This window comes from Coptis chinensis, chromosome 9, assembly GCF_015680905.1.
Source record: "Coptis chinensis isolate HL-2020 chromosome 9, ASM1568090v1, whole genome shotgun sequence".
Taxonomy (NCBI): domain Eukaryota; kingdom Viridiplantae; phylum Streptophyta; class Magnoliopsida; order Ranunculales; family Ranunculaceae; genus Coptis; species Coptis chinensis.
In genome coordinates, this window is record NC_141464.1 from 17760686 (window position 1) to 17788665 (window position 27980).

The following is a 27980-nucleotide window of genomic DNA, read 5'->3' on the forward strand; positions in this document are numbered from 1 at the left end:
ATTAAAGGAGTTTTTTAGAATGGGCTTTAGGACTAGTGAGGTGTTGGTCCTCCAGAGTATAACTGGTTGCACCAGGTAAGTGAGATTCTCTCTCACATTTGTATCGTCTTTACATCCTCCAATTAACAAATTTTACTAATCCAAAAAAAAAAACACATGACAAGCAATACCTACATAATAAAGATAGATTTACTCATAAGAAACATGAACAGAGCCTTACATCACAATTCTCCAGTCCTTCGTCGCTAGCATCTTGCTTCACTTCTACAAGAAATGCGATATTGTAGGCATAAGTGGGCAGGGAAGGAAAATAATATGGAAACCTAAGAGGTTAAACAGAGATTAACTGATTCATTCAGGCCAGAAAGAGTCAACTTCAAAATATGAAATAAAAATGGCATAAAAACAAAAATTACAAAATCTTTATCGTATACATAAAACGCTTACAATGCATAATCAACTTAACATTACATATGAATTGCTGAATATTTTGGAACTTAAATTTGAAAATCTTTTGTTTCCTATGAGCTAAATACAACAACAAGATAGACTGGAAGTTGATCTTTCGGAAAGTCAATCTGCATGAGTTAGAGCTCCATGGGGTTTGCATTTCATTCAGACCCATGTGATCATTAGTAAATGCATCTTAACATCAAAGGGAATACAGAAACCAACTCCACATTGCCTTAGCAACAACAAGTCGACAAACAGATGATGGATGTATTCTTCAGCTTTGGTACACACTAGATTTTTGGACCCGTTCAACGAACGGGGACCGTTTTTATAAATTTTATTATTATGTATTAAAAATATTATTTCCAAAGTATATTGAACTCATACAGTAAATTTATTGATCAAAAATATTATTTCCAAAGTATATTGAAACTCATACAGTAAATTTATTGACCATAGACTAAAAGACTGTTTTTTTTTATTCAATGGGAACGGAGTCCGTTAAATAAAATCAATTTTTGCATGAAGATACTAAAAGTGATATTAATTTATTTTTACTTTTACAATTTTTTTGAAATTTACCTCTTCATATTTTTTTGAAGTCTAATTTTTTGTATATTTTTTAAAAAAATCTATTAAACAAATAGTTTTTTTTTTTTTTTTTTTTTTTTTTTTTTTTTTTTTTTTCAATATTTTCTTTTCTTTTCTTTGCAGTTTATTTTTGTGAAGCCCAACTTCTACTTATACAACTAACTAAAGCCCATAGTTCATTTAAAGGCCAAATTTGATAAAATGCCCTACCTTTTGGATTTTCCATGGGAAGTAACGTCACTAATGTCCAACTCAAATAAAGCCTATTGAATTTTCATTTTGAAGTAAGTCCACTTCAAACAAAGCCCATACTGCATACTTACAAAATTAGTTCAAGTAATATCTCAGCCCAAAGTCCTTTGATTTACAAACTTAGCCCATATTGCATACTTACAAAATTTAGGTATTTGTTTTCAACCCAAGGAAATGTCTCCAAATATCACAATGTAATTATAGAGTAAGATCTTGTCAAAATATGAAGTAATCTTGGTGAGTTTTAATGTCCATTGATTCACAATATGCATATTATGTTTATTCAAGAACCCTTATATGAAGTAATCATGTTTGAATATAATGCCCGTTGATTCACAATATGCATATTATATTTATTCAAGAACCTTACTCGCACCAAAACAAAGGCTCTACTGATAACTATATAAATAACAAAAAAGACAAACACCATAATCATAGTTACCACTAAAATTTGTTAGCTAAGCCGAAGTATAAAGTTTGTTATTGTTTGGAAAGAATAACCTCAAAGTAAAATATTGGTTATTGCTTCGATAGAATAAACTCAAACACATCTAAGCATTATTGTTAATAGTCAGGATTACCATGAGGCATGAGCTAATTATGCAAGAGAAAAATGAATCGAAGGTAAGAAATAATAAAGTAATAAACAATAAAATAGCATACTAAGTAGTTGAAATATTATATATGAGATTTAAGTAATAATAACAAAAGGGATTAAAAATTGTTACTTATAACATCATTTTCAATATATTCATACATTTGTTAATTTGTTTTTCCAAATGATAGTACTTCTAGATGAACTTATGATGGGGACTTATAGCTAATGAAACTTGCCAAGCCACGTCGACCAATTTAAATCATAGTCGACTTAGATGGCATAGTTTCCACCCCATTCTATGATCATGGATCCATGGCCTGTTATGCAAAACCCTCAATCAAGCATCTATATTTCTACCAATTATGAATGTCTTTCATCAACCCCTCACTATTCAAAAAGTGTGCTCCATAGGTTGATCCTTGATCTAGAGGCATATATGGTAGCACCATATATATTTGGGAAGGGATTCTCTTCCAAAAATATTATTATACACAACCTGGAGAATTTATCATGTAACCTGCAAGAAAGGAATAAAATTGTGAATCCTCATACATGGAAGGGAGAATATTGGTTGTAATCACTAATCAGAATTTTGTGTATAGCTAACATTTCAGTGCTTCATTCTCAAATAAGAATACACATAACCAAAATATAGGCGCATTTTAATAGTTCCCAAGGGGTTAAATCACCTTCTCTAGGATATATGAACAATATGTTACATAGTATGTTACAATTGCTTTATATTTTTTTTTTCCAAAAAGAGATCTTGTATCAAGTGTTCCTCCAAACAAAAAGATGTGTATTGCTATTTTTCATCATACATTAGTTATAATGCTTGTTGCAACATTAACCTAATGTTTTCCCTCCTTTCTTTCTCTCGATGTTTTGGAAAAGCTCATAAGTGGTTCGTGGTTCAATAGGGCAAAAGAGACCTATCAGCAGATTCTACTCATTAAGACCCATAGTTTGTGTTAAAAAAAGGGTTGTTGAAATTTTTAAAAACTCAACTCACACAGTCTATTGTATATAACCATTGGCATGTTTTAATTCCAATCGACCATGTAGAGTTTATAGAGATGTTAATATAATCAAATGTTAGTATCTTGCTTTAAACTAATTACATAATACTTAATTATATCTGAAAACTTAATAATGTAAAGTCATATTATACTGAACCACATATTAGAAGTGCAAGGGAACAATATGCTCGATCTCCTTGGTGATACGATACATAAATCTTTCACTCTACATCCTATGATGCATTTGCCTTTGGTGCAAACATCTTTTCTTATCAATTAAACCCTGTCAATACTGATAATCAATCAATGGAGCTTATAATGCCAAATTGACAGTTTAAATTAACATTCTAACACGCAAAGCAAAACCAAAATAGATGTAGAAAACATATCAGCTATCATAGCAATGGTATGTATATATACCTCGAGCAGAAGAAAATATTTTAGCTAAACCCAAGCACTCCAAATACACTACCGGCTGATTCTTAAATTGAAATCCAAATGAAGAGAGCATTGTGTCGATCTATACCTTCCTAAACTTTTATGGGTAGAGCTACATAACTCGGAGGCTTCCAAACAGTGTGTCCATGGAACTATTGGGCACCATAGCCTTCTTTTTGTTCAATGCACAAAGGGTACCATTCTAAGTTCCTTTCCTTTTTGAACCCATTCAACGAACGGGGACCCTTTTTATATAATTTTTTTCATTTTATTATTATGTATAAAAAATCTTGCTACCAAACTATATTGAAACTCATACAGTAAATTAATTGATCAAAGTTCCTAGTGCCAATAATTTGTTATGGCTATTAAACAAAGTTACAAACATAGAACGTTGAGCAAAATCCATTAAAAAGTAAAACTTTGCGTTGTTGCTAGTCATTAGTGTGAAAGTGTGAAACAGTTTGCTGCGGTGTCTTTCACCCTCTGCCATGCTAACTCAAGCAAGCTCTCAATCTCTAGAGAAGCTGCAGCCTGCAGAAAATAACGCAAACAATCTTCCCAAGCTAGACCATAATAGTAACAAAACCAAGGAGAGAAGGAACAACATTATGAATATAGAATGGGCACTCAGCCAGAGTCCCTTGATCATACACACCCAATCGATCGGCATTGTGATTCCTGAAAATAAGTTTGACATACCTGACTTTCAGAGATTCCGGGAGATGCAAAAACCACTGTGAAGCTTTACATAGCAACAAAGTTAAAGAGGTACAATCATGGCCCTCTTCAAAGGGAAGAAATTTGCCAATCCCAAGAACGAAGTATCTATTGGCATATAATTTAAACAGGATTAGTTCACATAAAATAATTGGTATGATCTTCTAATTATCGATCAGTTGACATTATGCACAATTGGAAGAGGTGGGATCTTGGCTATTTGTTCCAATGGTTTATTAGCACATAAACTAATAATCTACTTAACTTTTAATTTTTGGATTAAGGAAGTAGTATTCATTAGTCTAGTGCACACACTTTCTCTCTCTTACGTAATATCTTGTCTCTCTCCTACTTTCTTCTGCTACTCTATCTTTCTCGTATTTTGCTCTCCCATTACTCTTCCAATTTGCTACTTTTTTTTTTTTTCTAAGCTAGTAAATATGTCAACCAAAATCTAAACTCCAATTGTGAAGAAGACAAACAATATTTACTAACATGTAAAAAATTAATTGATGACATTGTTCTACTTTTAAGGCTGTTTTGTTTCTTTTAGAACAAAGCATATTATTAGTTTATAATTGATGAGAGAAATATCTTTTTTATATGGTCTTAGCTGATTATCCAATTCGTCTTCGTATGTGGTAAGCAAGTTTGCATCTCAAGTTTTTAGGTTGAGGGTTTCAATTCTCAAATATACAATAATTCACATAAATCTGGGATCGTTACACTTTCTTCTTTTTTTTTGTGTAGCTTGTCCTAGTCCTTAGTGTTACTTTGGTTTCCATTCTTTTGATTATCAAATGTCAAGTCCTTCCCATCCTTCTTTTCCCTTTTCTTAAGGATTTTTTGTCATACACAAAGAAACCTCTATATTGTGAACTTATATATGTATGGATCCTATATGAGTTGAAGTCCTAAAAATTCTCCATTTTGATGATACTCAAACAACAAAAGCCACCACAAACATCATCATTAACTTCACCTCAATACTTGTACGAACCACATTCTAATTATATGCATTAATACACTTACACTAACGATGTGAAGTAACTTTTTGAAATGCAAACTATGAAAGTATGGGACAAATAAATATAGATGAGAAAGCTGATAATAGATTCAATAACCATAAGATACATAGGTAAAAGTTATAGATTTTACAGTTATTTACGTACTTGAATCATTGGTCCTTCTGCCATGTCCAAAGTCGTTGACCTGCATGATCTTGTACAATATGGTTTTGTCCAACTCATCTTCTCCATTCAGGGCAGAGAAGTCGTGTCAGCAGGTGCAGAACAATCATCTACATCTAACTGGAAGAAAGCAACTAACTTTGTGAAGTCTTCAAATATTCATAAACTACTGAACAACAATATAAGAATATAAGATTTATCAATGTAGATCAGTGATTACTACTCTGCATAACAAAATATAATAATGTTATACGTCTAAATACTGACACTCACTACGCAACATAAATTGATTTGCGTCCCATCTTCTCAAGCAACTTTACAATTGAGATTACTTGGTTACCGGTCTTAATAACTATGACATCCGTCAATTCTTAAATTCCAAATTGCAAAGCCAAACAAAGTCGAGCATGGACACAAAATTGTACTGTGAATTACCAAACTCTATGTTGTATTATTAGTAAATAATAGAAAAAAAAAATATGCATAGATGGGTAACAAACTATACACAAAATCAAACATTGGTATATAAACTTTTTTTTTTAGCAAATTTGGGTAACGAAGTGTACCACGTTTTGCAACGTTGGGTTCTGCTTCACTTCCGTCCAATTTTTTCACACGTGTCAAGTTTTTTTTTTTTTTTTTCTCTAATTATGTGTCACTTATTTTCCTATGTGGCTATCTAGTGGCAATTTGACACGTATGAAAAAACTTGACATGTGTGAAAAAACTTGACGGAAGTGAAACAGAACCCAACGTTGCAAAACATGGTACACTTCGTTACCCAAATTTGCTAAAAAAAAAGTTTATACACCAATGTTTGATTTCTTGTATAGTTTGTTACCCATCTATGCATTTTTTTTTATAAATAATAGGGCAAAGATTCAAATGAAGGGAAAAACTTAATATATATACAATTGTTAATTCATCATCGCTCTAAAGAGTTGAACATTGTCAAAGATTTGCAGCACATTGATTATAACTATTAGGGCGATCAAAACAGACCCAGTTAGGCATATTATGTTTGACCTGGAGGGAAAAAAAACAAAAAAAAAACATACCAGTTATACATTTAATACCATATTGAATGAACTATTAGCTAGTGAATGCGTGATCTTCAACAAAATTTTGAATGAGCTTTGGTTCTCCTGGATCACATTAGATTCAAAAGTCTCAAACATGCAATTTCTATAACACTATGATTCAATGCTAAATACATATCATAAGGAAACATTCTTTCCTTCTGTACACCTATATCAAAAAAAGTTAAATACGTGGTTCGAACTGGAGGCATCTTGCGTGTAAAGCAAGCATGATGACCACTACACTACAACAACTTCATCACATCTAATAAATTTTGTGTGGTAATATAGTACATAAATTATATATAAGGTGCAACCTCTAGAGTAAGTTATCCTAGTTCCATAATATAACAATGTTCCAAGTTATACATAGGTATCTAATGATAGTTCTTTGAAAGTGTGAATCTTAGATAGGAACCATAATTTTTAGCGGCCCTGATTTGTTTTTCTTGGGTGACCCTAGTGTATATGTATAACTTAGGAAAATGTGCAAATTTATTCTAAATCTTACGTGAAGAAAAACCTTTGAGTGGAGAGTTGTTATGGATTCATTCCCTTTGTGTTAGAGGTAGAGAGGCCAAGCACTAACCTGCAAAGCTCTTTGGTGCATTAGTGCTAAAATCCAAATCCATAATGAGCAAGAGCCAGTCCTATTATACACAATGCAACAATGACAATATATAGTTAGACAAACCCAATACATATACCAGTGTCATATCGAAAACAAAAGAGCAAGTAGAGAAAAAACACTTATTTTTTCATTACAAAAATTTGATAACAAATTATATAGATGTTATCTTTTGAGAAAGAAGCTTCTAAGAGTCCTAAGCATCTATAGAATTGTAAACAATTAGGTAGTGTCCAACACACTGAAGTAGATCCCTAACGAACTAAAAAACGTATTTGTTGCCTATGATAGCTTATATGTAAACCAAGTTGTTTGAGAGGTTATTTTGGGATAGATTCTTCAATGAAGGAAGCATATACTTTCTTTGTGTGAAAAATGAACAATATAATTTCTTTCTTCAATTTGTTCAATAAGAATTAGGGGGTGTTATACATTTACATCTATGAATAAAAAGAAGAGGTTTAAAGGTTGATCCTTATAAACCCTAGCCATCATTTCTTCCGGCAAGTTTTATCAAAAAGGAAAAACAAATGCTTCGATATAAATTTATCTTTCTATTAGGCTCCCAAACTTGGTCTTAATGTGTCAATGTCTAAATGCATGCTTAACTAACCTTTCAGCTCAAGAACCTTATACTAATGTTCTTTTCTTGTCCATCCTAAAACGTGTCAATGAACTTGAGCTGAGATCTTCGTACTGCCTTTCCAAGGGCAACATTTGAGTTAACTACCCAATACTGCATTTTAGTATTTCTTTATCTCTGTGCCTTGTTAATGAATTTGTGTTGTTGCTCACAACTGTCTTACCCACATGACAAATAGAACTCCAGTTAATGTTGAATATGAATCATAGACTATTTTAAATATTCTTTCCAGTTTAGTAATTATTTAAATTTGTACTAATAATCAAAAAAATTATGTTTTGTAATTCATTGAGAAAATGACAGCATATGGATATAAACTTTCACCTCATAATGTGTTTGTAGTACTTGTAGGATTCCAAATTCAATGATTTCAAAAAATTTGAAGACCACCATCCAAAATTTTGACAAATTACTAAAGAGATGGTAAACACTTTCGTGTATCTTTTGATCAGTTGTATAAAAGCAACAGTCTTCTCTCTTGAACTAATTACCTGTTATGATCTCGCGCATTTTCTCTCTTCTCACCATATGCCTCTATTTTCTTAACAGATAAATATTAGAGACTCCTAAAAAATATGGTGAGTTTGTAAATTAGAGAAACCTCTCCCCATTTGTTACTTTCTCCTTCATTTTAATCCAAATTATTAACACCTCCCCAAATTATGCATTTTGGTTTTTTCTATAATCTATATTAAACCTCCCCAAATTATGCATTTTGATTTTTTCTATAATCTATATAAATCCTCTTTCTTATTGGTATAGGATATTTGATCTATTGTACCTGCATTTGTATTAGGATATGGCACTTGGTTATTGTTTGGAAAGTGTGAGAAGTGGTGCGTCGATGGCAAAATGAACAAATACCCATTGTGATTAACTAAATTAAATGGTGCACACAATTTTAGTTTCAAAAGATATGCATACCTCTGAATATTCTTAATATTTTTCTCAGAAATGGGCTTGACAGCTATTGTAGTTTTCCTGATTTCAATTTTTGTGCACTTAAAGTAATAAAAATAAGGCGAGTTAGCAGGATAAACAACAAAGTGACTACTCTAAAAAGTTTAAAGAGAGATCAACTACTATATACCTACAACTACACTAAAAGGTTACTTGAACAATGCTTTCAGACTCAGAATCTTATCAAGAATGTAGCACCTAATTGTTTCACACAATCATTATCTTTTCAATTTGGCATCTACATTTGGCATCGAAGGTAAGCCTGAGGGCATTATAACTTGTAAGTTCGCATGTAAAATATATCCACTGGTTTCCTAAATCCTGCTAAATAAAAATTCGGATTTTCTACTAATATCTCAGAATTACCTAACATTTTTTCATTGAGTATTGCACCACTTGACATCTTGTCCACAGCTCTAACAGTAGTAGAATATTTTTTTTTACATGAACAAAAATACTATCTATGGTCACCAAACCCAGTTGAAAGAGTTGGAAGTCTTCAGAAATAGTTTCACTGCTTGTCGAGCATCCCCTTCGAAAGTAACAACTTCCATTCTACTTTGCCTGGCTACATTGACTGTTAGTCTCATTTTTTCCAATGAATTAAGTTGTGAGTAGAGACATTATGCAACTTGTAGTAGCTCTAACAGTAATATATCTTTAAGTTCCCTATCCGCTGAATAGAAGAGCTTTGCTTGTACGTTAGCACCTACAAAATTTGTGGGCATGCCTGTTTCTAAAGAGATTAGTAACTCGATAGAGTGCAAATGGGGTTTGAACCCCAGACCTCTGGTATTATCACCTAAAGGTTTTACCAACTAATCTAGGCTGACACTTACAACTGAAAAATGGGATACCATAAGTGAAAAGAACAATTGTAAACAAATGTAAAGCAGGAAATAAAAGACAATAATAAAAAAAGTAAACACCCTTATTAGATTTTACCAAGTGATACTATCAAACTTGAAAACTGGTTTGAAAGGGTCACCATGGTTTGAAAGAAAATTTTAAAAAATTAGGGGAAAAAAAAACAAAAGCTTACATCCTTAGAAAAAATTTAGTACTGTGTGTTGTGTCCATGCCATTACTATTACTCCAATGTTTCCAACGTGCATTTCTAATTAATCAATGTCCTTACCATGCATACTATGATAACTTAAGTTGTCAAGGCACCTACACTAACTTACAATCCCCTTGCAACTTATGTTGTTAAGGTACCTTCTAATAAATGAAAAACCAAACCAAGGCAACTTTCACAATAAGCATATTATCCAAAATAAGAACAAAATCTGTACAAAGCAAAAATCCATCCATCTACTAATAAATAAGGTATCTGTTTACGTGTTGTAAATCAATGCCCTGATGAAGAAGTAATACCTGCTACATGTGGTTTAAGGTTCATGCCAAACGTGGCAAGCTGCCGCCAATCAAATATCTCCTTGAGTCCCTTTACTACCACCACCCCCCGCGACATTAACAATTGAAATGATACTCCTAGGTCGAGAAATTGAACTTAATATAATAGGATCAAATTAAAATCTATCCACGTTAATGATAATCAATGGGAAGGAAAAATGTCGCTACCCCAATTAACAAAATCTCAAACCTCTACAAAGAAGTTTAAACTCCAAAACCCAAATACGAGTATTACCTTAATGCTAATTAGCAAAGCAGTCTCCTAGCTTCATGTCATTGGTTCTGCAATAAATATTGGGATGGGAGGATAAAAAATGTTCATGGAGGTCTTGGGAAATGGCGGGTATGAGGGACAAAGTTTGGGTTTCCCAATTCCATTTTTCAGTGCATTATTTAAATAGTAGACCTGAAAAGACTCATAAGAAGTGTTTAAGATGTTCTACTTTTTTAATGGGAGTTATAAGAGATCTGAAATGGTTTTTTGGTGTGTTTCACTTCTTTAAAGTTCAAAGTGGGGAATAGAAGGTTTAGAAGATGAATGCCTAACTTTTCGGTTACAATTATGAAAATTCATGAATGTATTATGAGATTTTATTATTCGACTTAATTGTGATCCCAATCCTTTGAATGTTATTGGAGAAAACAACAGTAATATCACTTTGAACGTACTCGGTTAAATTAATTTGTTCATGAAATATGACTACTCTTAGTTTATTACTATCAGTCCAATGAAATGATTTTCAAACTTAAATAGACATCAATGCCGTCAAAGATGGTTGCCACAGTACAAAACTTCCTATAAACAAAGAACCTTCCATTAGTACAATAATAGAATTACAAAGATGAAATGAAGTTCACTATGAAAGTTTCCCAAAATTTGATAGCACTCACGCGTACATACACAAACAAAATGATAAACAAAAGTAAAGACGAATACAAAATTTTTTTACAGCCACCATCATATCCTAATCACCAAGATTGCAATAACAGACGATGAAGATGTTATAAGAGGTCCAATATAATTGTGTGCAGAGGCACCAAATTATTTGAACTTAAGGACATCAGTTGAAATGTTGTAGCTATGAACACCGCTTTCTCTTAATTACTTTCTAAAGTGCAACTCCTAGACATTTAGCCATTGAGTCTTCCTTTATTGAGAACAATAACTTGAATTTATAAGTTGGTAGCATGCTTAGTTGTCTGCAACAAAAATTGCTTCAATCCACGAATTTTAGACACAACAGATGTTCAATCTTTGTTTGTAGGTCTTTCACCCAGGCTTAATGAACCATGGCAAGTATGAAGAACCGACTGCTACAACCGAATCTGATTCTACCCATAGCCTATCGAAGCCTTTATCCCCAAAGCAACTTCAACGACACTCTATTACTACCAACAATAGAGAATTGGGAATCACACTAGAGAACTTGTAGAATAACACATGATGAACTATGTCTGTATACCAAAGCCAGCTAACCCAAGTTTACTTTAAGCTAGGCTATCAATATTAACACATCTTTAATTTGATTGTTCAATCACTTTTATGCCAATCCTTTTCTGGGCACTACTATTTTTTTCTCTAAAAAATAGCCATCATATTAGTAGGATAGAAATAGGCAACATATTCAAATTTTATTTTCTTTGCAACCAATCCTAAATTCAAGTCCTTCATACCCTCTAATGGTATCATGTATGTCAGAGAGTTAGCTCAATAAGAATTCTTTATGTACAACAGACAAAGGCTTGGTCAGAATTATCAAGGCCGCCTCACTATGTAAGCTTTCAATTTGAAAGGAGCATTGAATTACATTGTTAAGGTATCATGAAGTATTTCTTGCGGTATCAAAACAATATATGAAGGTCTTTCATTGTCAGCCAACCTATATCATGAGGGCAAACTAAAGTGACCAATAACTTAAAAAAGACTACAAACCATTTGTTGGAGTGGACGTACTTCTACTAATTAACTCCCTATATCTGGCTCCCCACTCTCATTAAATAACACTCAACACATGAATCTGTGAAGGGATAATAAAACTGAAATGCACCTAATTGAAAGAAGGGTCCCCGTGACATATCTTTTCCCGCAACCACAAAATTAACAATACATGTTCCAGTAAGCATAAGAAATTTGCAAAGCCCTCAAAATTCAAGTAAAAGAATAATGTCCCAATCAACTCATAGGAAAGAAATTAAAAATTAAAATGGAAACAACCGGCAATGATTCAATTCACCCTTGTCCCCACTCAAAATTCTTGCTAATTCACAAATATGTGATGCAAACAATGAGTATCATTTCCGATGGAAGAATATAATTAGATAATCTATATTAGATGATTTCAAAACAGGAAAAAAGATCGAGTTTGGGATTCAAGACCTTTTCAAGGATAGTTTCATAAATACCTTTTTCAAGGGATCGGATTAGCTTCTCCCCATCGGGGAATAATAATAACTCGCAAAAACAATCCCTATAAAGTCGGAAGAATCAATGTTAAGTTAAGAAAAACAAACAGAATTTTAGGGCTACAAAAAAGAGAAGATAAATTTTCCAAAAGACAATTGATATTACTAAGTCGTTGCACACTCTTAGATACTTACCAGCAAAGAACTTTATGTATTAAGACTGAAAGGTCAAAGAGAACACGGGAGACTCACTTTTAAGAACTTAATCGCAAACAATGATGAATCCAACTATAATAATGAAATTAAAAAGAAATTAAAACTTACAGTGCATCGCGTGAATGCAAATGAAATAAAATGGAACAAATGCAAAGTACAATTATTGATTGTAATATAATCTTACAATAACTTCGAGAATAACTTATTTGGACATTGGTCATTGAATCAACTTTAGAATTTGCATACGTAAAAGCCCAAAACACAATTTCAAGCGAATTGGCAACCTGAAAACCAAAGTAAAAACTGACTTTTTAATCTTTGAGGAAGAGAATTTGCATGTGTAGTGTATTATTAGCACTAAGTACAGGGAAAGAGAGTCTATACTTGGGTCTCTGACCTTAAGATAGGAGCAACTTGACCAACCACGATGTTTGATACCCTCCACCTCCTGTCACGCACATACTCTTTCCCTCTCCATCATTATCTATTAATGGCACCAATCATTCAACTCACCTTTATGTTCTGTAGGGATATTCTCCAAAGCTTCTAATCTAGGTTCTTATAGTCATCAAGATTGTTTCCTTGTAAGTAAATTACAAAACTCAAAATCTCATTGAAAATTTAGAAAGAATGATTTGCAAGAAAAAAAAAAAATACCAAAGAACAATATCCTTGTCCCGCAATAAGGATCCAAGTGTTTTTTTTATCATAATTGTGATAAAAGGGTGTATATTTTCATAACGATTAAAAAGAAAACATAACACATATGCATGGTCTATTACATTGTCTAGCTAGTGAATTTGCCACTGACTTTCCTTCATCATAAGGCATGATATGCATTGTCTATTACATTGTCTATGTACCAAGTTCTATTTATTTTTTAACCATTTAAGAAAACAAAATGCATTCGATCAGCGGGTAAAAGAAAATTGACTCTCAAAATGAAATCTTATCAAAACTCACCAATGACCTAATTGAGACGCAATCAGGTATGTACGTGAGTTAATCTATGAACCCTTTTCAACTTTACAAACAAATCATGATGAACAAAGATGAGTCCAAGTAAGGAACAAACATTAGCACTTCACGTCCATGACACACTCATTTTGCTAGTATAGATACACATGTTAACAAATTATAGTGGTCAACATGAACTAACCCTCTTGTCTATATATTTGTGTAAATGGACTCTAGTCGTTTATTTTCAGTTCTATCCACTTTATGTACTTGCGTAAAGGGATTGAAGTAAGACAGAAAATGCCAATTATGAAAATAATAATTAATTTGACATTACAACATATCTATCTCTTTAGTCAAGACCGATACATACCATGCATAGTTCCAACTTAGAGAACTCAGCTATGATAAAATCACTATTGCTTAATGATTAGCACTCACACCACAAATGAAAGCTATAAAGTTTAAGTATCTATGGTGCAACCACATTATTATGATTATAGTAACTATAACATAAAAATTGTACCAGATTAGAGTGAAGTGCATAGGAGCACTGCTTGCAAACCTATATACAAACAACTACCATAGCAAGAGTTGCAAACCTGCATATATTAATAGTTGTTTCATATAAAAATTACAAATGAGTAAATGCTGACGAAAAAGAAGATGAGAAACCAAACTGATAGTGAGACAAAAGAAAAATTGCCCTTACCTGTGATGACTGTGATGTCAGTGCTTTGTCTCGTATGTCTTTGATTGATTTTGCTATTACTTTGAATCCTGATTTATTTGACAGATCAATAGGAGTTTTTTATAAATTAAATCCTGGAGGATCAATTAGAAAACAGACCATTTAATTTGAATCTAACTTATACTAAACCCATCCTAAGAACGGAAATCCCAATTATGCTAAATCGTTTTTTATATAACGTTTTTTTTAACTGGTTCAAATTTTGTTGACAACATCTTGTATAGATGAAAAAAATACTTGAAAATAGTCTGTCATGAACAAATTAAGAAAATATGTATAATCACGCAACAAATTAGCTGAAAGTATGGACAAAAATGAAAGTAGTACCATATTAGGTGTATGTACGTGAGTTAAACAACATATATGTTCATGCAACCTCACTACTCTGACCTCAATTCCTATTTTATTGACTACCTTAAACATTGCAGCACCTCCAAGAGAGCTGACGTAAAAATGCAAAGGTGGAAGATATATATTGTTTAATTTCAAGTATAGTCAATCTCTCACAATCTAGCTTATAACAACCGATTTTCTCCAATATCCTACAGCCTGAAAAACTCGAGCTGACGGTGAGCATGTCTTTGGTTTTACCCGAACCGTGAGCTGTAGATCGAAGAGAAAATGTTTTAGCACTCCGGTGGTGCATTGGATGTTCGTTGTACAATGTTACTCGCTCACCGAGGAAGACATGCATTTCTTATCCGATAATATTGCCGGAGACCCAAAATAGATACTTGGGCACTTGGCAATCAAGAACTTTTTCCCCGGTTTCAACCGTCGTGGTAATGCGATTGATTCCTCCCACTTTTTCCATTCGGCAGATCTATATATAATGAAGATTGCTATGAGTTTTGACTGGCTTTGACGCTGTGGGTCAATGATGGATATATAACATATCTATGATAGGTATTGCGAGACACTACATTACCTTCAACCCTCTAAGAACCATCATTGTCGCGTAAAATATCACATGGACAATTTCCAACACGAAGATGAAAATGTGTAGCTGATGCAAAGGTTTCTTCAGCGATAGCAATTGAACAGATCCCCGAAGATTAATGTAGTACCTTCTTTGCACGATTACTGACCAAGACCCGAATATAAAAGTCATTTGCTCATTCCATAAGGTGTAGCTTTTTTAGTATATGTTAAAAAATATATAGTAAATTTCGAGAGAAAGGAACAACAACAAATCTTTTTATGTTCTTTGAACATGAAGAAGTGCTTGATTACAACTAATACATGTATTTTAGTAAAGATGATATTACATACTTTTCCGAGGTGATGAAGCAAGCGTTCGCACCAAAAAGAAATGAAAACTCCAAAGAACTATCCATGTAGGAGTGTATACCAAAGATTGTGCATCTTCTGCCATTTGAAATCGATGATGTAAGCCGCCAAGGGTTGGAAATGCTACCGTGAGATGATAAAAGGGCCGGAACTTGACTTGAGCTTTTCCATAATCTAAAACTTGAAGCAAATAGTGCAAATCTTGAAACTAAGAAACATAACTCCCTTCGGATATTTACCCGGATGAACGCCAAATTCTCTTCTGTACCAATTCCTTTTCTTTTTTATATTATTTTTCAACAAAAACAGCAAAAGTTGGACACGCCTGGAAGCTCTATTGCCATAATCCTCTTTCTTCTCATCCTCACTTGGGTGGTTTGCTAGATCATCTTCTTGTACTTGATGATTCTGTTGTTCCACATCATATTGCAATTCTACATCTATGACAGTGTTGTCTTCAATGTCAAGTATAGTAGTTTCCAAGGGTTCACCTTGTTCAAGGGTACCGAGCGATTGAAAAGAAAGGGCTTTGTGGGTTTTTTATTTTTTTCAAAGTTTCTGTATTTGGCGTTGGATTTGTTGGTTTAGGTTTTTTTGGTTATTTTGTTTTGTTTTTTTTTCATTATTATTTGTTTATAAAATTAGAATTTGAAGAGGTCATAATAATATAAAAATATATTAGGGAGATTTAAACAAATTTGGGGAGGTATCACTAATTATTATTACATCCGATTTTGTAGGAGCCAATCATATTGCTCGGGGTACAAAATAGAGCGATATGGTGAGGAGAGAGAATGTGCGCGAGCTTTTATATATATATATATATATATACTAGCGGGCACTACTAAGAACCAAACCTTTGTGCCCCATGTAAGAGCACAATGTGCCCCATGTAAGAGCCAAACCAGAAGACCAAACCTTTGTGGGCACTACTAAGAACCACTTGCTTTAAAAGCTCGAAGTTGTAGAGGGAGGCTTCGACATTCTAAACAAAGCGATTAACTGAGCGGACTAGTTAACACTCCCACAAGAGGACAAGAGGAACGCAAGTCACGCATACGAGTATACGACACCCCAAAAAAACCGCGAAAAAGTTAATAACTGATCTTTCATACCTCTTATTCTTAATAACTGCTGGTTTAATTGGCGCTGGATTAGTTAGGGATGACCCCTTATTTTCAAAAAAAAATAGGAATAACCCCAGTTGCAGGATCTAACGGCTGTGCTTCTTCGCTTTTAAAAAGAACATCATCTCGTAGTTTGGTCTTGCAACTGGAGGGGAGTATCCCTAATATTGTTTGGAAACGGGGGGCCATCCCTAATTGCAACTAGTAATAGGGGGCTATAGCAGCAAGAGTAGGGTCAGCTAACAAAACACCTGCTCTAAGTAACCCATTACAGTTTATGAAAAACCCTAAATTTCATTCCTTTTTTTTTATGAAACCCTACAAGTTCTGGGGATTTGTTGATCAGTCAGTATTGTGTTTGAAAGTTTGGCTCGTGCATTTTGAAATCTTTGTTGTTGTGAGTAATTTTTCATCATCTCAGAATTTTACTTTTGTGATATTTTTTCTGAACCCCTCAAAAACGGGTTCTTCTTCTTCTGTTATCTTGGCCAAACCTCTATTTTTTGCTATTTTCTCCACACTGATCTGACCTCTTGAATATTTTGTTTCTCTCATAGTCGGGGAAAATTTATTGAATGTATATTTGAGTGGACTATCTCAAATGTATTACTATGGGTGACAGTAGAGGTATTACTTCAACTACTACTAGCGGTGTTGCGGTTAATACCAATCCTCCTCAACCCCTGATATTGGTAAATAAATTACTTCTGTATAATTGGATGGTAATAATTAATTGGCATGGTCTCAAGTTGGTAGTGTTTTTCGTCGTGCTAATATGAAACTCAAGTATTTAACAAATGATCAACCTAATGAATCTGCTCCCGATGCTGAAACTTTGTGGAGTAAGATGTCTATGGTGATCACTTGGTTGTGGCATAGTTTGGAACCATCTGTTGATTCCACGGTTTAGTTTCTTGATACTGCAAAGATGATATGGTAAGCCCTTGAGAAGATGTATTCTCAGACTTCTAATGTTTCTCAGGTTTATTGAATTTTTCTTCGTGACAAACCGTTCACTGAGCAACATCATGTCAGAGGATTGGGAGAAAGTCTTTGGCAACTTCTTCCATATGCAGTTTGCTGGACGTTATTATGGAGCACACGAAATGAAATGATCTTCGAGGACAAGAATCTAATGGTGAACCATGTGATTGCACAAAATAAAAGGAACGATTTGGGGATGGTTATGCTTGAACTCAGGAAAGATATGAACTGAGGAAAGAGCATAATTTCAATAGATATGCAGGTGGGATGAGTTGATTAAAGCTCAATGGCGAATGACAACAAATCTTTCAAACAGGTATATGGTTGATATAGGGACCAATGTCGACAGTTGGTATAGGACTATACTTTTAGATTGAGAGAGACCAAACTTCTAGTTAGTCTTAGATGGACTTGAGTAGCAATATGATTATGACTTTGAGCTTTTGGTGCTTATTGAGGACATCCCTCAATCTGCAATCTGCAGAGACTTTCACCCCAAGCTATAAAGAGGTTGTGCTCACCCATATGATAGTCCGGTTCTTCCCATGCTTTGCATGGCCCAACTGATAACGTGGTGATGGGAGCTGAGTGCATGGCCTCGGGGTTAGCCTAACCATTTGTAGCCTATCTTTCTTGTACTCTAAATATGTATTGCACATGTATGATTGTGAGTGCATATTAATGAAACATTTTTACTTTCATCAAAATAGTGTTCTTAGCAACCAAAATAGTGTTCTTAGCAACCTTTGGGAAGAGTTATTGATTTATCAGTTTATTGAGAGGATTTTCAGAATACCCCTATTTCTATTTAGACTAAATTCTGATTATGTTCTGTTTAAAGATAAGAATTCATCTATAGCCGCTACTAATGCTTATTCTTTCCTTCAGCGAGCGTTTATTGCATATGCACCTTTTGTTCTCGAAGAAGCTTATGTTGCTTTTGCTTCCCAGCGATCCTGGTGGATTTGTTACAAGTGGTCGCGAACGTGGTGGAAAAGGGTGTCATGGAGCTCGTACAGATTGAGTGTGATTATTGTAGAAATTTGGTCATACAGAGCCATATTTTTATAAGAAGAATGGTTATCCTCCTTTTGTTCATCAAGATTCTAAATAACCAACTTCTAGAAATTCTTATTCTGTTTCTACTACTCTACTCTAGATGTACTCAATCAGATTTTGCTTAATCTCAATAACATGACTCCTAGTAGTTCTTCTATGGCAACGATTGCTTCAGGTAATAAGACGTGTAGCATCACAGTCTCCAACTTGGGTTATTGATTCGTGTTAAGGGTAAGGTTATTTGGCAGTTGATTGTTATTGGTCTATCACCATTGTATTACTTTGGGTGACGATAGGGATCCTGCTAGTATCAACCCTCAAGTTTTATAACGGTAAATAAATTACTCATTAAAATTGGATAGAAACTATGGGCGGAATTGTCGGGGGAAAAACTGAAGCAAAACAGATATACTCACTCTTAAAAATCTACCTTCTGAATATCACAACCCATAAAATGACACACACAATTGAATGATAATAATAGTAATGAGATGGTTTGTTTGGATGTTTGAGACTGAACCACTTTTTAATTCGGTGGCTGCCTACATACCCCAGAAGAATCAAGTCCCTGAATGTCTACGGAGTATAGAGCTTTCAATGTAGTTCTGTTGCTGAAAACTTTTCAATATGTAACCACCCGAAAACCTAGGAAATCTCTGGATATTGATTCTTATCCCTAGTTTTCAGGTGCATTGAATAGAGTCAAAACCTTCAAATTCTGTGGGATCCGGCTGGGCCTTGTTTTCAGCTGATTATGGGCTTATAGTGAGGCTTGGCCCACATGCCATGTTGTGCCCTAGCTACGAACCCAAGCTAAGCCTACAGATTTGAAAGGTCTAGTCTGGGTGCTATGTCCAGAGAACATGCCCAGCTGGTCCATAGAGATGATGTGTTTCTTGAAAGCATTCGTTCTCGGCTACTTAACCCGGGCTAAAGCTTGCGATATATAAAAGCGACGAAAGTGCCATGTCCAGAAAACATGCCCAGCTGGTCCATAGAGATGATGTGTTGCCGAGCATACCATCGAGTTGGAAGTCTCACTGCCCACAATTGGTCCAACGAAGCCCCAGAATAGGAGGATCAAATAATTCCATACAAACCATTTATGAGGGTCCAAACAGGAACCAAGATTTTATGGAAGGAGAGTTGCCATGGAAAAAATAGAAATTTTGGGAACTAATCAATGTCTACGTAAAATTATGTAAGTATCTATTTGAGTTCATCCTTAGCTAGCCTTGATAGACAAAAGAGTTACCGCTTTTATTATATTACCCAAAATCTTGACAAGCATATTAGCATCACACTAGTGAAGTTTTGACTTGTGTGGTTTCTTATTGAATTCATCTATTATTGCATAACTTTAACAAAATCCCATTCAATGTAGACAACCATACAGTATGCAACCATGCAGTATGCAAGAAACTTATCCCCCATCTTATTATGTAAGAAGTCGTGTTTTGACCAATTTCATAACTGAAAATATTTGTTCTGTAGTTGTCGTGGAAATAAGAAGTGTCAAAACAAAACAAGACGAATCAATCTATTAATCAAATAATAGACATAACTCGGAGATGGTTGACATTTTTTGAAAAACATAATGATGAAGCACATCAATTTTATAATGTTGCATTCACATTCGCATTCACAACATTATAAACTTGATGGGCTTAATCATCATCTTTTTCAGAAAATGTCTATTATCCCGAGTTATGTCAAGGACTAACTGAAACAAGAATGTCAAAAATCTATAATTTCATTGATAGATTGATTCGTCTTGTCTTGACACTTTCTGTTTTCACGACAACTACAAAACGAGTATTTTCAGCAATGAAATTGGTCAAAACACGATTTCATACAAGATGGGGATGAGTTTCTTGTAGATTGCATGTTGTCTACATTGAACGGGATTTTGATAAAGAATTTGATTTGGATGCTATAACAGATGATTTCGATAAGAAGTCACGCAAGTCAAAACTTCACTAGTGTGACGCTAATATGTTAAGTAATTCTTGCACAATTTTTGTTATGTTGTCGAGATTTTGGGTAATATAATAAAAACGATAACTCTTTTGTTTATCAAGGCTAACTAATATCAACTCAAATAGATACTTACATAATTTTACGTAGACATTGGTTGGTTCCCTAAAAATATATTAATATAAAATTAGGCTGAAAAATTAATATAAGCCACAAGCTTGTGTAAGCGATATCCTACGGCAAAGCTTAACCAAGACGACAAAATCTCACTAGCAATAACCAAAACCCAATCATATACACAAGAAATATAAGAGTGTAAGTACATATAATACAACTTAGCGTAAATTAGGGTTAATCCCAACCGAATTGACAATAGCGTAGGTAATAACAATGCAATAAAGCCACTCAATCCAGCCACAGGTATTCAAATTATTATCTATACCTAACTATGTATTTTGAGGGGTACCACTGTACCACCCTTACTGGGCCTCACTTGTCGTAAAACTCTCTCCAATGAGGTACTTTCCTATGGCCTCACAAGTGGTATTACTCCTTCCCGAATATTACATACCTTTCCGGGATACCACCTTTCAAGGACCTCACTTGTGGTAACAACCCCTCCAATGAGTTACCGCCCTATGGCTATATAAGTGGTATTACTCCCTCAGCGTTTGAGAGGTACGGGCAAGGCGCACAGATACAAAATCCCTCCAATAAGGTGCGGTCGATAAGGCACTACATTTGGGAAAACTCCCGCCTAAGAGGTACTGCCTCCATAGACACAATGTGGCAAAGCTCCCTCCAACTAACCATACTAAAATTTAAGGATATAATAGCTATCATACAATCTCATATCATCACGACAAGGCGAACAAAATACACTCTTAAACCAACTTCTATAGAGTTCCCACAGCACCCAAGAACACACCAACAATACCAAACAATCCAAGGTACAACACTTTGCAGAGATCCATACTTTAAAATGAATTTATAAGCAAATTGGCGACAACCCTGTACTAGGAGATGGTTATCTTTCTTAGGTATTTTTTCAAGTATAAAATAGGCATACCAAACAACCTCCCAAGTAACCAGATAACCACAAGGTAGCTAATTGACTAATCAACTAATATATAAAAGATATAGACATCAACAGAAAAGGATGACGAGATAAATTAAACTTTCTTTACAAGCATAATATGAAGATTAAGTAAACAACAATACATAGTCGGATACTTAGACCATGGATTTCAAATTTTCAATCACTTCTTAGTTCTTACAACTAAGGGATTAAGGTGCCGATTTTCTTTTAAGAACTAGTTTACTGTAACAGTGGGTATATAATTAGCTAGAAATTTCAACCTCAAGAAACACAAGGATGATTGCCAAATACCCTAAAATCAGCTCTTACAATATGAGAAACGAAACTAAACACTTTCTTTGGATACTCCTGTCAAAATTCATCTAGCTAAGTTAAGAATTGAGAGTAGGAAAATAACTTACCCTAGATAGTATAATGGAGATGGAAAGCCAAAACAGTGAGAATCCTGCTCCAAATTCCAACCCCCAGGACTTATTTTATTTAGTTGTTGAAGAAGAAGAAGAGCGCTCGAGAGTTTTGGGAATATCTTAGTCTACATACTATATATGAGTCAGGTGGGTCTTCCTACATGGGTCATGGGTTATGGGGCACCCAGCTATCAAAACCATAATAAAATGACACCAAATAATAATAACCCGTTATATGAATTCCGCCTTATATGAACTCCACCACAAAAAGTGGATTTATAAGATGAATTGAGGCCTAGTTTTTGGTGAAAATAGTCTTCTCATAATGGAGAATCTCCCTACAAAAAATCAGCCCAAACGAAAATGTTTAACCTTGTCAAAAGTTGTTTTGAAATTTGAAAAATCTGGACCGTTGGATAATTTTATAACATTGTAAGCTAATTTTGATACATCTAGACATCTTTAAATATGCTGATTTCTTCTAAGGATGATCTATATTGTGGGGAGAACATCTCCAAAAATCAGCTTCTAATTCATTGTTTTTCATGGTGGAGTTTTTTTGGAGTTCGTATAAGTGGGAGTTCATATAACGGGCAAATACATTCAATCCACATATATCCAATAATGTAATTACTGGGTTTTACAATCATGTCAGAACAAGAAGGGAAGCAACAAAACTTGGCTACATCTAAGGTAAGGTGTACCTTGGAAATCATTCCCCTGTGCTCAATGCCAACGATTTAATTTCCCAAGAGTAATACTCTAGGCCACCTCTCCCTTGCAGTGGACTCATCCCAACCTACCTGCATTAATTATTTCAAGTGAAGCTTACGAAAATATGATTCTGACTTTTCCAGGTAAAGAAGCTAACAAACAAGATATCCATATTTTGTAATGATTAACGGTGAAGCCATTTTTTGTTAAAAGGAACCTTCACCGAGCGCCAATGTGAATTTGGCCAACGAGAAGGATCTAATTCACTTATGCACGTAGTCATCCCATGTATATGGACAGAAGAATTATTTTATAATTACTAGAAAGAATTAAGAATGGAAACTCAGTGCCCAGGTAAAACCTAATCACTGGAACTGTCATGTTATGGGCTTGCGATATTCGAAGTATGACAAAAGCAGTAAACAAATTATTATTCTTTCTCCTTTATGTGGAACAAGGAAGAAATTGCATTGAAGACAATCCAAGTTTGGGTAAGGTATTCAATGCATATGTGTATATTGGAGCACAAGGTGGGACTTTGGAAGCAACCACTCAGATCGACTCTCATACTAAGGGGATTTATTCACATAACATGAACTGCTGTGAAACACATACCAATTTGGCACATACATGAGCAGTTCAGGGCCCCGTAGAGCTCATTACAAGTTCCCATCTATTGCCAACTGATACAAGAAACGGCCACAGTTTGATAAACTAAACATCTTTTACCCTATTTGCAGAAATTTTATTATGAGCTTTTTAAACAAAGTGAATATCAAAAAGTTAAATCAACATTAAGGCATATATGAAAGTGCAACAAAATTGTATTAGGCATTACTAGAGGGGAAGGCATGAACATTTAGGTACAAGAAACTTAATGGAAAAAGAACTCCATTGTGCCAAATGAAGATGTTCTCGTGTAAACCATTTTTAGTTTAAAATGTTGTTCCTGGACAAAATTAATTTGTTTACCTCCAGCTTCCAATGTGACTTGAAATTGAAGGGAAAATCATTAACTTTTTGCTATTACTTTGAGAAACTCACTTGTCATTAAGATTAGTATCACCACAGGATAACGAATAACAAGAAACTTTTGTGCCCTAAACTTCTTTGCAACATTCTTCACCAGAAATAACAAGAAAAATAACATTCCACGGTATTAAATCCTAAAATACACAGAAACACAGTACCACCCTAAAAAGAAATAGCACGTACCTTTTTTATGAGATGTCTTCTCCAAAACTGTATGAAAATTCGTTGTTAGTCTTGTATGCCCAAGGCAGCGAAAACCTCTTCCTCCTGATGTTGTTCTTCTCCATATCAATGCGTCATACCCAGACTACATTGCAACAAGAAATTCTGAACTCCATTATAATTCAGTTGACTTAGAAATAAATAGTAAAACTAATGACTTAATGAGCTCTAGAAGTGTAGCCTAGTTGGTTTCGTCATGAACGTCGTTTCAGCATCCAAATGTTTCAACATCTTAAAATAAATTAAATCTGGTTTACCTAATATGCACCTTTTCCAATATGGTTGAAGTTGGCAGACACAAACATAAATGATCCATCTAGACTGTTCCAATTAATTTAGCGGAATACTAACATTGTAAAGATTGGGAACATTATTAAACATTCTCCATAATTTGACCGTAAAATAAAAAGGCCTAATCTAGATAGAGATGACACGAGATGCGAAAAATTATCGTAATTAGCATCGTTTTTGGTACTACAATCCACAGGATCACAAAACATATATGGCACTTGACCATTTAGCACTAGACATAATTAGCAACAATAACACATTGATAGAAATGAAAGAACTAACTAACTAGTTACTAATCTCCCATAAAAAAAACTTGCCAAATAACCTTTCAGAAATCGTCATCAATAAACAAATAAAACCAAAACCCAAGAGTTCACAACATAGCAAACAAAATAATAACACATATAAATGACTGTTCTTCTCCATATACACTCATCCATATCAACGAATTACCATATACTACAAGAAATTAATGCATGTTTGCACAATCGATTGATTTTTGCCATATCAACATTACCAAAAGAAGAATATAACCAAAAGAAGAAGAAGACTGGATTGCAAGAAAGAAAAAAAGAGAACCAGAGAAGATCAAGTGAAGAAACATGGAGATTGGAGAGTTTTTTTTTTTTCTCATATTGTAAAAACTTTTTGTTACGGTGGTTTCCCGTTTTACCTTCCTAATATGTGGCTGAAAATCGTGCGCACCACTAACTGTGGTACAACCTGTCCACCAGAGAAGGACTAAATTTTATAGCTCAGAAATAACAATAAAGATTCCATTATATTCGCTTACAATATCAGGAAAAACTATTTTATACTACATATTGATTCGTATGACCATTTAAGATTAGTCTACATTATTGATTCCAAGCTCTGATTTTCATAAGAGGTTGACTTCTATCAAGAGTGACAACTAAACGGGTTCGGTCTTAAAATGATCTAGATCACGTAGTAAGATTATACACATGGTGTCTACTTTGTTAGTTGAAGTGTGCTCTAAATGAAAAGTGCAGCAGGCTTAAATTATTTGGAAACTTGAAAAGGAAAATAGTTTCTACATACTGACCTTTTGTCCTGCCATATCCGGATGGTGTATCTTTCATAGCTTCCTTTAAGCTTCATTGATTGCTTTCGGATTTGAATCAACTGAAACTCTAAGCAACTCATAGTAATTCTCTGGTTTAACACTCTGTGTAGTGCTTCCAAAACACCTGAATACCTGAGTACTATAAAATTCTTCCTCCATCTTATAACAGGAAACAGAAAAGGCAGATAAGGCAATAGTGAGACCATCTAGTAAAACATCAATTGAGTTGATAATAGTCAGACTGACCTGAGCATATTACTCCTGTGGATATTTTTTTGCAGATCAGGAAAGAGACAAGAACTTTTATCAACCTGCAGATATTTTCAAACTGAACAGATAAAACCTGTTTTCATTTTCCTCCTTTTTATCTTTCTTTTGGGTGACAGAGCATTGAGAGTCCTTGATAAGATGAGAAGTCTTCAGATTGCATGTGATAGTTGTTAACCTTCTGTAAGACACAACTAGTTTGCACAGCGTCCTACTTTATGAGACTTCAAGCCTGCAACTTATATGTAGAGGCCAAATTTCTACTGTTTGATCCGTACGGAACTTAACTTAACCTCTAACAACAAAGGGAGCGGCGGAATTGATCCGTAGGTATTTAATCGACTCAATACTCTTTGGAAGGCTAAACAGGAAAACTAGTTTAAGAAATACAATAAGGGAGAAAAACTCTTTGATCTTTCTCTACTATATCTTCATCTTCTTATATATTCCTAGACAAGGTGAACCATGTACAGTTCAAAACATAACTGTTTGGATGGAAAATATTATCTATTCCTTACTTGTATACCACTATTACATATAGAGGACCGGCTCTCTCCCAGGGCTTCCACCTCTCTGTTATTTAAGAATTTCTACGTCCCATTCCACCTCATGCTCTTCCTGCAACTCAACATTCCAACTCATGATCCACCTCATGTATTTATGTCATGCCAACTCATACTTATCATGCCACTTCAGGCTACAAGAAATCAGCATGTGTCAACTATTTATCAAGTGTCTTAACTAGTAAACCCAATTGGTACTCTAATCCAAAAAAGAGTTTCTATACTAGTTCTCTACAACTACATGATCTAAAACCATAATCAAACCACTTTCGTTGAATTCTATATCATGTTAATCTGAAAAAATCAAGAATTTAAAAGAATTCAACAAGAATATGAGATTAATTCTTTCTCTTTTGACGAGTATTACATTCCTTACATAATCATAACCATTTAAAGTACAATCAACAAGAACAAAAAGCATCATATAAGTAATTAGCATAACAGAATTACACAATCAAAAGCAGCCATAGATACTAACAAAAACCAGAAATCTTCACACATCAAAATCAGAATTACGAGCTAGATGCCAGTCAAAATTTGGATGAACAAAAACCAAGCAATGCATGTGCCAGTGGAGGCTGATGTACCTGCTTATAAGCGAGCTTCCATGAGAATCTTCAGATTTTTACCAGCCTAGTTGTCATAAATAAGTGACCAGCTGCGGAAGAATATATTGTTCAAGCGAGCATATTCATTGTTCATCACGCAAAATAGTTTTAGCTGGTAGCGAATACAAGAGTAAAGAAGTGTTCTTTGGACTCGTATACCGCAGAACCTGACACTCAAGTTTGTGTTCTTCTGACTTGCAACACCAACAAAAGTTCATCCTGATAAACAGCCTTCGGTCGTTTTGTTTTGTCCATAACCAAGATATCTTCAGTTACCCTTTTATCTTCTGCTTCCTTTACAGGGGAGGAACACCAGTGTCTTTGGTGCTCAAATCAGAGGTACAGTCTACCTTACTATCAAAAGACTTCACATTTGGATTTAAGCAATTCTCAACAAATGCTTTCGTCGCATCTATTTTCACGTAATGAGGTGAAGTTATGTGTACAACATCATTGTTTGCAGGATCAGAACCCTTGATTCCTCAGCTTAGTCATCTTCAGCTTCTCACCATGGACAATATCCATAATCCCTTTGGAATCTATATGAGGACTATGTAAACTGTTATTTAGATATTGAATCACGAGGTAGTTTACCAACATAAGGGCATCTCCAATGTCGCCTGGGTCCATTTGAAAGAGTTTTTTTTTTTTTTTATAATACCCCATTGGACTCTCTCTAATGGGGGATTAGCCTAATATCTTTAGATTAATTAAACCAGTATACTGCTAAGCAGTGGGGGTGAGCGGAGTGGGAGAGGAAGATGGAGGAGTGGAGATGGAGAAGGAGGAGTGGAGATGGAGAGTGTCTGGAGAGGGAGAGGAAAAGGGAGAGTGAGAGAGACAAAGAGAAAAAACAGAAGCGATGAGATGAGGACTGACAGCCAGAAACCAACTTGGTTGGTTTTTTTGTCCATAACCCCCCCCAAAAAATAAAAATGT

The 27980-nt window shown here is 34.4% G+C and overlaps 2 long non-coding RNA genes across 7 annotated transcripts; one reads left to right on the top strand and one right to left on the bottom strand.

The window, feature by feature from the left end:
• Positions 1 to 249: 249 nt before the first annotated feature.
• Positions 250 to 27959, bottom strand: LOC147475078 (uncharacterized). Of its 5 annotated transcripts, none has more exons than XR_015208154.1 (6): positions 27021 to 27959; positions 25850 to 26488; positions 25583 to 25762; positions 24187 to 24310; positions 22252 to 23060; positions 250 to 264 (listed from the first exon to the last, which is right to left on the bottom strand). It is a non-coding gene; the product is annotated as an uncharacterized LOC147475078 (long non-coding RNA). The 5 variants fall into 5 exon arrangements; XR_015208153.1 differs by lacking the exon at positions 250 to 264 and adding an exon at positions 20334 to 20916; XR_015208156.1 differs by lacking the exon at positions 250 to 264 and having other exon boundaries at positions 22466 to 23060; positions 25583 to 25727.
• LOC147475079 (uncharacterized) lies at positions 15958 to 18843 on the top strand. Of its 2 annotated transcripts, XR_015208158.1 has the most exons (3): positions 15969 to 17128; positions 17289 to 18031; positions 18604 to 18843. It is a non-coding gene; the product is annotated as an uncharacterized LOC147475079 (long non-coding RNA). The 2 variants fall into 2 exon arrangements; XR_015208157.1 differs by having other exon boundaries at positions 15958 to 18031.
• Positions 27960 to 27980: the final 21 nt, after the last annotated feature.